A 10,673-nucleotide genomic window follows, 5' to 3' on the forward strand; every position below is an offset into this window, starting at 1 on the left:
ACCTAATGCCTGTCGTTGTTTAAGCCCAGCTGGCAACTCAGAACCATGCAGCCACTCACTCCCCGCACATACACACATGGTGGGGACATCAGGTCCTCATCACCCATAATCTCACCCTAGAAATCCTCTTCTGTTTCACAACTTGATAACGCAGATGTAAACCAAGACTATGTCCATGAAAGCATGCTTTGCAAAGGCAGCAGTGCCTTGGCAGAGGGAAACCACACTCAGCAGAACTCAGGTGTCCTGCTCCACGATGTTCCATTCATGCAAATGTCAGTTCAGCATCAAGCTTTTTGTGTAAAAAACCCACCTTCACATATTCATATTCAGCAGCACTTCCAAAGCCAAACCAGAGCTGAGGGGAGGATGCGACAATGTGGCTGCGGCTGGAACCCTGCATGCATCAACTGCCCTCCCTGCTGCACCATGCCATGCTGAACATGGTGCTGCCCACTCACAGGAGGACATGTGAGCTACTCCAGAGATGTTTGGTTTAGACTGTCTGCATTACAGGAGAAACACATAGTGCCCTTGGAGTGTGAGTGATTCTCATAATTCATGTGGCAGCTGCAATGCTCTTGCCCTTCACTCTCCTCTTTTATCCTTCACCTCTCTTCACATTCTCAGTATAAATCAAGGAAGCATTACTGACAATCGGGGAACCATTTGGGTATCCGATTTCACATACGGCCTCAATTTCAGCTGGTGTTGAATAAGTCTAGCCTTTTCGTGGCATTCTGAGTCTCACATCCTGCTGGCCACAATTTCACTTTTTATTTTTATTATTTTAACTTTCCAGACGCAATTTAAATACAGTCACCTGGTCAGTACCTAGGAATCTTTAGTGCTTAGAAAAACTTCAGCTTATTCAGTTCAGCTCTTTGTATTCTTCAGAGAAACAGCGGAAGACAATAACATAGCCTGCATGCGAGGAGCAAGGGGCTGCAATGTTCAGAGCTGCTCGGGGTCACGTGGCTGAGCAATACAAGCAAGCAAAAGGCATTTACCTAAGCAGTTTATCTTTTACTCATTTATATACTGCACAATGCTATGGTAGTAAAGCTCATTTAAAAATTGTTTTCCTAATTTGTTCCCTTAGAAAGTAATACAATCTTCATTTGGAACTGGAATCAGCTGCAACTATCCATCCTGACCTGCTGCGTCTTTTCCCACAGTATTTATCATGTTTTCTTTCTATGAACAGGGAAGGACATGGGCATTGCTTCAATCCACACAAGGTGTTTGTTTGCAGAATCCTTCCTAAAGTAAGTTAGAAGCAGAGTCTCTGACCTGGAGCAGTAATGGGCAATAATGAATACAACAGAATGAATACAACCTGTAGCACAGCTACAGGTTGGGCAGAGAAGAGATTCAGAGCAGCCCTGGGGAGAAGGACTTGGGGGTGTTGGTTGATGAGAAAATGAACATGGGCTGGCAGTGTGCACTTGCAGCACAGAACGCCAACTATATCCTGGGCTGCATCAAAAGGAGGGGGACCAGCAGGTCGAAGGAGGTGGTCCTGCCCCTCTACTCTACAGGGGAAGTTTAGAGATATAAGGAGGAAATTCTTTCCTGTTAGGGTGGTGAGGCACTGGAATAGGTTGCCCAGGGAGGTTGTGAATGCTCCATCCCTGGCAGTGTTCAAGGCCAGGTTGGATGAGGCCTTGGGTGATACAATTTATCGTAAGGTATCCCTGCCCACGGCAGGGGGGGGTTGGAACTAGATGATCTTAAGGTCCTTTCCAACCCTAACGATTCTATGATTCTATGAAATGTGAGCCCTGGGGGAAGTAACCTCCCATTTCCACCACCACATCAAAATGTCTATAGGTTAGGCTGCTCCAAAAGGAGCAAGAAGCTGGAGCACACTCTGCTTGCTATTTACAGCCAAGCAAACAGAGCTGCTGCATTGGATGGCAGGAGAGACAAACCCCATGCCATGATATTCTCCACTGTCCCCACACTGTGACACCCACTGCCATCCCTGTGCTTGTGCAGCTGACAGAGCCTCAGCAAGGGCATTCCCTGGCCCCAGGGCTTCCCTGGTGCCCAATGCTTTGCTGCAAGTCAGAGGGGACACCCCAAGACCCTGCATCTGCAGCAAGGGCTAGGGGGAAACTGTGGAGGTAACCCGATGTCCCACAGCCAGGCCTAGAGGCGCTCCAGGATCGGGGCAAGCAGGTGAGCAGCAGCCAGCTCTGCTTTTGGGGCTCTGGCTATTCCCCCTCTGACATCCACACCCCAGAGTCTGCCAGGTCAGTGGCACCTCCGGGCCCCTCTCTGCAACCCCAGGACCAGGACCATGGTGGTGGGTGAACACAGCTCCAGCATGGGGCAGACCCTGACAGGCACCAACCACAAACAGCCACCAGCAGGGCAGGCCACACCGCTCAGGGTATGCACCAGGGCATCACACCACACTGCCAGGCTGGGCACCACATCGTAGAATCACAGAATGGTTTGGGCTGGAAAGGACCTTAAGATCATCCAGTTCCAACCCACTGCCATGGGCAGGGGCACCTTCCACTAGACCAGGTTGCTCCAAGCCCCGGCCAGCCTGGCCTTGAACACTGCCAGGGATGAGGCAGCCACAGCTTCTCTGGGCAACCTCCGCCAGTGTCTCACCATCCTCACAGGGAAGAATTTCTTCCTAAATATCTAAACTAAATCTCCCTTCTGTCAGCTTGAAGTCATTCCCCTTTGTCCTGCCACTACATGCCCCTGTGAGAAGTCCCTCTCCAGCCTTCTTGTTGGCCCCTTTAGGTACTGTAAGGCTGTTCTTTTCTCCTGGTTGAACAAGCCCAGCTCTCTCAGCCTGTCTCAGGAGAGGTGCTGCAGCCCTTGAAGCATCATCAGGGCCTTCCTGGGCCTACTCGAGCAGGTCTATGTTTTCTTATTGTCATTCTTGTATTTTACCAAACCATGCACTGAAATATCTTCTGTCTGGAACAGGACAAAACCTCCTCATCGTAAACAACCAAAGAGATGCTGTAGGGCACTAACCATGTCCCCATGGGTATTTCCAGCATGCACTAGACCCTAACGGGAGTGGTCCTCACTGCCTGCCAACATGGAGATGTACAGAGGGGAAGCACAAGTGGGGCGTCTGTGATGCCCAACTACAGTAAGAGGAGAACTCCACACAAGGGAACAAGTAGTACTGGAAAGAAGACTGCACCCTCAAAACTGGTCACTAAGTGAAATCCTTTGCCTGGGGACAAAAACACATGTGTTCAGAGTGGCCCAATCCATTGCTGCTAAGGCCAGGTCACCAAGGGATGAGCATCCCAAGACCTTGTGTGGACACACTGCTTGATAATACTGGGCAGAGCCTCTGCAGCATCACAGCAGCCGGAGGTTCAGTACTCTTCATGAACACCCCACAGCCCTGGTGCCCAGCTCTTCCCAGCATGAGAACCAGCTGCCTTCCCATAGTTTTCCCCAGAAGCAGGGCACACACAGAGCTCAAACTCAGAGAAAGAAGTTGTGGTGGTGCAGCATGGAGCTGGGATGTGCAACAAAACATCTCTGGGATCCAAGCTGTAACCTATGGGGCCCAAGTGCTGCCAGACCCACAAGTGACACTATGAGCAAAGGTTGCCATCCAGATCTACCTGCAGCACAACCATGCTGTTGTGCACTGGCTAACACCACTGGAGAATGCAGTGGGGCTTGTACTTTTCTCATCTCGTCTCTTTACACTGTACTGGTAGAAGATCAGTTTTCTGTATCAGCTCACACAAGTTCAGTCACAGCATTCAGGGCTCCACTGCTCTCCTGACCAGGGTGCCATTGGTCTGCAGACCCCTTCCAGTACACCTGCAGAACAGCAAGCTGTCCCCAAAAATGGCCACAGCCAGAGCTGAGGCTCGACTGGCAGCAGGCAAGCAGCAGTCACTGCTCTGGAGCTGCAGCTTGGAGCCTGGTCCTGACCCACAAGAGCAGCATCACTGCATCCAGGCTCCAGTGGAACTGTGATGCAACACTGATGTGTCAGGAGGAGCCCCGTGCACAGCAAATCTGCCCACAGCACAGCAAAAACAGCTCCACACAGAGCTGAATCACAGTCCTGAATAGAAGGCTCTCTGGTGAAACACCACGTACCCGGCAGAACCACTGAGTCACAGCTGACAAGGCGACAAATCCTGCTCGCCTTACTCAGACCTGCTCCCACGGAGCCCTATCAGGGAGTCTTTACACAAACTGTTTTAAAAGTGCATTGGTGAAAACAAAAACAATGCAGCTACAGCACACCGACAGTGCTGCCACCTGCATGTGTCTTCCGTTGCTGGGGCAGAGACTGCACATAACAGCTAAACTCTTGACTCAGGCTAAACCCCAGAGAAGGTTAATCCACACCTCACCCACATGCAGCAGAACATCTCTGCGTTACTTCTCAGTGTTAAAGGAATCCTATCCCAAATTCTGGGACCAGCACTGCTGTCACCAATGTACTGAAAACAGAATCTGGAGCTTCCACTTGGCGTGACTTTCTCTATCATGCTTTTTCTTCCTTGTCTGTGTTTTACTGACGTCTTCTCTATTACAGCTGGAGGTCAGCCCTTTTGCTCCAGGAAGCATATGGCTGATAGCGCTCCCTGCCACAGGCTCCTGTGTCAAGCTCAGACTTCCTGCTTCTCTGTCCCCCTTGGCCAAGTACAAATGATAGGTAGTATGAAGAATTAGAAATGAATACTAGGGATATCAGGTATCTGGAAACATAACAATGCTGAGGCAAAGAAAACTTATGCATTTTATCTGTCTCCAATCCAAAAGAAGCCCAGTGTGATCTTGACAGAGAAGCCTAAACAAAAACTTCAAGGGAAAAACAAGATATTCCACTTTAAAGCTAGATAATCATGTGTTCTCATAGAAATGTTTTCCTAAGAGAGAGTTCCTGGTGAGAATCTTCATCTACAAGAGCAACCTCAAAAGTAAAGTGTTGGACATGGGTTTTGCAGCATCAGGAACCAGCTTCAAACTCTCAGTGTTACACTGGTCAGATGATATGCAATTAGGGAGGAATTTACCAAGGTTTCCCATTATCGCTTGAATTACCATTTGACGAATCACCTTTTGCATTATTCAGCCTGCTCGGGGCAAATATTATTTGTAGAGCTATTTATTCCATGGGAATACGAGAGCTGCTGCCCAGTTGAGGCTACAGGCATAGCACGCCCAACATGCACCCCAGCCAGCCTCTCCAGAGCAGGGGACAGTGGGCAAGCCAGGACAGAGGCACACAGGCAAGGAGCCTTCAGACATTACCCACTGTCTAAACAATGGGACAATCTGGCAGTTAAAGCAGCTGCCATGTCAATCTATGCTCGCTGGTCCTTGGCAGAGCATGGCTCCTGGCACCACACCATTTCATGGAGCCCAGACTAAGGGGCCAGCATTAGCCCAGAGGCACAGCGCCCATCTTCGAGTTACCCGGGGCATGCAGCAACCTGACTTAAGGAGCTCTGGGCCAAGATCTCCTCCAAGAGCCCTGCCTTCACCTTCTCCTCACCCCATCTCCTCCCCCATGAATACCAATCCCTCTCCCTTCCTCTGCAGCCTCTCTTAGCTCTCCAAGAACCATCAGTGGGAGCTGTCACCAAAAAATTATTTCATGACAGGCTGCAGGCCAGTCAGACAGCCATTACCATCATCACCACAATGCAATGACCGATCCTGTTTGTTACTTGGGAACACATCCCTCCTCAGGAGCCCGACAAGACTTTCACTAGCTCCACAGAAATGCGTACATGGACACAGACTCACCCATCTCCCATCTGCAGCAGGGATATGTGGGAATACTTGGGATAGCCTGGAATTAGGGCACTGTCTTTCACCCCTGGGTCTTTAACACCATTTCCAGAACACAACCTGGACAGCCATCACCATCCCTCTCCACCCCAGCACACACTGAGACCGTATGTTCCGTCCAGCTCTGCCAGCAGTTCCATGCCATGCCACTGTGGTGGAGTGCCACACACTGCAGGCTGCCTGGAACCATGGATTCTGGGTTGCAGCCACCACAGCTCTGTGGGAACGGACCACTGAGCTCATCCACAAAGGAGGATCCCTCTTCCTTCCCTCTGAACTCCTCCCTGTTTCCATCAGAGCTCCAATGGGATGGGACCATGCAGCAGGGGCACCCATGGGTCCCCTACCTGCCACATGCCCTAGCAAATGAGAAGTTACTCCTTCAAGATCTGTCATTTTGTTTTCAAAACGATGCCTCAGACTTCGGGGTACCAGAAGGCATATCTGAGTAATGAGAAGCAAATGTTTCTGTTTTGTTGCAAAGTGCATGATTATTTGATACGTATTTCTAGAAAGAATGGTTCACTCTTAAGCAACAGTACATCGGTTTGGATTTGGCTTTCCAGGCTTGAGCATGTCTCCAGTATTGTCTCTGTCCAACCACATTTCCTTCTGCTATCCCTCTACATCGATAACATACTTTTATATTTTAGGCAATTACCTCAAGAATAGTTTTTATTTGACACACACACCTCTTAGCGTAAAACTCATCAAATAGTGTCAGCAAGCACATTTTAATAGCATGATATCGAACTGTAATTTTACTACTAGCTAGAAAAGTCTGAAGACTGCAGAGGATATATTTAGACGTGTATAAATAGACAACACTCAGCGAAGTCTGGTCAAAGGAGTACAAATCTTTCCTAATGCATGGAATATGCCTGGCCCAAAATGCTTCAATAGCACTTAGACAAGCCTAAGCCCTTTCTGTTTGGCTCAAGTTCTGCAGGCCCACTAATAACAAAGCTATTAGAACGATTTTCTGGCCTCATTGCTTGCTCAGAGAATATTCGAAAGATTGCTCTTTAAAACTGAACCTGTTACCACATCTGAAAGCATAGGCAATATTGATCAGCAATGGAAAGCCATTAGCTCTCTGGCATCTCAAACATCTCCACATGCCCCAGCAGTTGACAAGCCTTCCAGGCAACCTGGGGTGCTATATCCTTCCAAGACGCTCCCCCCCTTGCCTGTCCCTCCCAGCAAACCTGCCTTTGCCCCTCTCCTCAGCTCAGGGGATAAACCCCACACCCCATCGCTGCAGTGGTAGAAGCCCACAGGGGGTCTGTCCGGGGAAGATCTGGCTCCCTCTTGCCATGCTGCTCTCCCAACACTGCTTCTCCACCAGCCACCCCTCACCTTTCTCATCCTATCTTGTGACCGCAGCCCATCACCGTTCGTACCTTTAGCGGCAAACAGGAGCCTCTCCAGACAACAAGAGCTACACAAAAAATTCCAGCTAAGCCCAAGGGAAATCATCCCAAGCAGTGTGGCACCCTAGAGCCCAGACCTCCTCCTGGTCACCAGCAAGACAAGGGAACCTGGCCCACCCGCCCTCACTGAAGCAGGACAATCTGGGGTCCACTCCTGCAGCTGCATGTACTTTGGTGAACTAGTGCTCTGAACTTATACTAGGCACCTGAAACACCCAGGGTTTACTTCCACTGACTTGCACTGCCATGATAAACTGAGTAATTGCTCTTTCTGAAAACAGGCAAGCTAATAACGCCAGGAGAAGCTTCTTAGTTAGGCTTGTGACTTGAGGCCTAACTGGCAAGCTTTGGTATGCATTCTGATAGAGTCTTACTCATTTTAACGCATTTATTATGCATTTAAACAAATGCATAATCCCTTGAGTACAGTATATATTTAGAAGCATAGATCGGGAAGGTGTTTGGGCACTGAGAACACTCAGGCTCTGGTATGGCTCTTCATGAAGAATCAAACCTGACTCCTGGATCAGCAGTGGCAGACTTCCATCTGCTAGGACAGACCACAGCAGCATCATAGAGCCTAAAGCTAACACCAAGGCAGAGCCTGCACATAGCCCACATCATGTGGGGAGTTCAGCCAGCATCCCTGAGGCAGCACAAGGATCACACAGCCCCGAGTACTCAGGGCCAGAACAGCTCAAGTGTGCTGGACATGGCTCCACCATACTGCGGTGGTACCGGTCCCAGTACACGCAGTCCATTTGGGCATCTCCACACCTGGACACATCCATGGCCAGGACTGGTGCTGCCAAAGCTGGCCAGGGCCCTTCCATGCATGACCCGTAGACATGCAGTGGTAACCAAGAAAACCCTAAAGACCTGGGATGGATCCATCTCATCACACCAGTTTGTTGTCTGACTGCACTGACCCAAGCTGGCCTACACATGCCAGCACTCAACCAAGGATGCTCAGAAGAACTGACACCACATTGATTTGGAAACAAGAAAATGTAAGCATGGGTGGGAAGGGTGGGAGACTGCTATCACAGCACAATGACCAGGCACAGGGACCCCTGGCCCACCCCGTTCCATGAGGGTCAGCTGGAGGCTGTAAAGGGTTGGGCTTAGCTGGGGGCAACCAGCTTCCCCTCCCAGCTGGGGGACTGGTGAGGTTCATATCCACAACTGAAACTACAACATCCTTCTGCTCTAGGCACACACCACCATGAGAAACAGTCCCTGCCCCAGAGGCATGATGGACCAGGTGAGAGGGAGAAGGCAAAGGTGCAGGAGGGGGAACACTGCTGCTCAGTGCCACAGACAGAAAGGGCAGTGCTCAGGTAAACACTGATGGCAGATCCCAGGGCTGCAGACCCTGTGCCTCCCTGCCTGTGCTGGCAGGCAACAGCATTAGAAGGGGCTTTCATAAGTGCTTCCAGCCTTGCCATGCCATGTCTTCCAAGGTGTGATGGCCCTGAACCAGGCCTGTGCCCACACACACTCCCTTCCACCAGCTTCTGCTCGGCCCCATCTGCTCCAAGAACCAGGACCTTTGTATGCTCCTGACATCAACATGGCTGCGAGGTTTCTGCTGGCTCTACAAATGCTCTGCCATCTCCTCTAACAGGAACCTTCCGGCAGGAATGAAAAGGTTTATCTTGTCCTACATTTGCTTTCCTGCATATGAGAATTGTTAGCTACACGGAGGATGGAGGCGAGGGGAAGGGAAACAGCACGCACCTATCCCGCGATGCTGGGGACCAGCGGCAGCCCTCAGGACAGAGCAGCAACGGCAGAGGTGTGTGCGGGGTGAGGACTGCAGGACCGGGCGGCCCTCGGGAGGACAGCGACCGCTGCGAGGAGGACGGCGGGGATCCGCGGGCCTCCCGCTCCCCACCGGGGGTATCTGCACTCCCCGCGGCCGGAGGCGCCCAGCCTCCCGCTACCTCGGCGCTGGCGGCAGCGCCCAAGGGTGGCTCCGCGCACGGCGGCAGCCCCGCGGATCCTCCGCCCGGGCACGGGCAGCGACCGCCGCGCCTCTCCCCGCCGCAGCCCTCCCGCGGCACCGCGCGGGCGGAGGCTGCGCGCCCGCGGCTGCACCGGCTCTCCCCGGGCGGCGGCAGCAGCGCGCAGTGGCGCGGAGCGGGCGGCGGCCGCGAGGCACAGGCGGCCCCGCAGCAGCCTCGGCCGCCGGCGCCGTCCCGCGGGCAGCGGCGGCAGCGCGGCCCGTCCGCGGGGCGCCCGCCCCGCCGCACAGCCTCCGCGCCGCTCCGCGCCCCTCGGCCACCGCCCTCCCGGGAGGAGCGTCCCGCCGCCACAATCATCCTCCCCAGCTCCGTCCCGGTGCCGCCCGCCGTGCTGCGGGGCTCGCCTTGCCCGGCGCGGGACACCGCCGCTGCGCCCCCCCCCCCCCGGCCTCCCCGCTCCCCGTCCCCCGTGAATAAGCACCGCGGGCTGCAATGCAGATGGAGCCGGTACGGCCGCCCGCCGCGATTACCTGGCGCCTCCCGGGGAAGGACGGCGTCCGGAGTGCTTCCCCTGCAGGTGCGGCCGGGCTCCGGCGGGCTCCGGGGTCTGGCGGCAGGCAGGCCGGCCGCCTCTCCGCCCTGTGCCGGCGCTCACCAGCCGCATCCTAGAGCGGCTTCGCGGCGGCCCGCGGCCGGGGCGGTCAGGGCAGCCCGCGCGGACGGCCCCATGCGGCGCGGCGGCGCGGCTCCGGCGGCGGGCGGCGGCGGGCAGCGCACATGCACACACGCACGGGCGGCGGGCGGGAGGCGGGGGGACGGCGCGGGGCACGCAGCGGCGCAGCCCGCCGAGCCCGCTCGCATAGCCCCGCCGCGGGCAGCCCCGCTCCGCGCCCGCCGGCCGGTGACCTTGCCGTGTACCTGCGCCAGGTTGATCCTCGCCAAGCGCTGCCGCTCCGCGCCCAGCTGCGTAATCCTGGGCGCTGCCGCTGGACGGACGGAGGGACTGGCGGCCGGACAGACGGACGGGGCCGGGGTGGCGAGGAGCGCGGCCGCGGCCAGCCCCGCCGCCGGGCCGGCACCTTCCCGAAGGGGTTGCTACAGCGGAGCGGCCGCGCAGCCCGCAGGGGCGGCCGGCGGCAGGGCCATGCGGGCTCCGCGCCGCTCCGCTCCGGGCGCGCTCAGGCGGAGCAGCCGCGGCGCCGGGCGCTGCGACGGGGCAGGGCGGGGTGCTCGGCGCCCGCGGCTCGCCCCTCCGCCGCGGCTGCTGCGCCCATCCTCCGTGCCTCTGCCCGCCGCCCGGCCCCGGGCAGCCGCGCCGCTCGCTGCAGCATGGAGGCAGCCACCGCCTCCCCCGCGCCGCGCCGGGGCGGGCTGGAGGAACCGGGCGCCTCCCCGCCCCGCCGTACGCACGGATGAGCCGCAGCCGCCCGGCCGCCGCGCAGACGTGCCGCCGGCCGCC

At 55.1% G+C, this 10,673-nt stretch overlaps 1 protein-coding gene across 3 annotated transcripts in view; it reads right to left on the reverse strand.

The window, feature by feature from the left end:
* The window catches only part of LRFN5 (leucine rich repeat and fibronectin type III domain containing 5), a 54,820-nt gene extending 44,456 nt beyond the window's left edge, over positions 1–10,364 (reverse strand). The window contains exon 1 of one of the 3 annotated variants that reach the window (XM_057403860.1): positions 9,745–9,952. The gene's annotated coding sequence lies outside the window, so the exon portion shown is untranslated. Of the gene's footprint in view, positions 1–9,744; positions 9,954–10,132 lie in introns of those variants that run through there. The other 2 variants (XM_057403859.1, XM_057403858.1) reach the window with 2 other exon arrangements.
* Positions 10,365–10,673: the final 309 nt, after the last annotated feature.

The sequence above is a fragment of the Pezoporus wallicus genome, unplaced genomic scaffold (genome assembly GCF_028554395.1).
Source record: "Pezoporus wallicus isolate ANWC-B61680 ecotype Strahan unplaced genomic scaffold, APGP_CSIRO_Pwel_v1 contig_7227, whole genome shotgun sequence".
Classification (NCBI taxonomy): Eukaryota; Metazoa; Chordata; class Aves; order Psittaciformes; family Psittacidae; genus Pezoporus; species Pezoporus wallicus.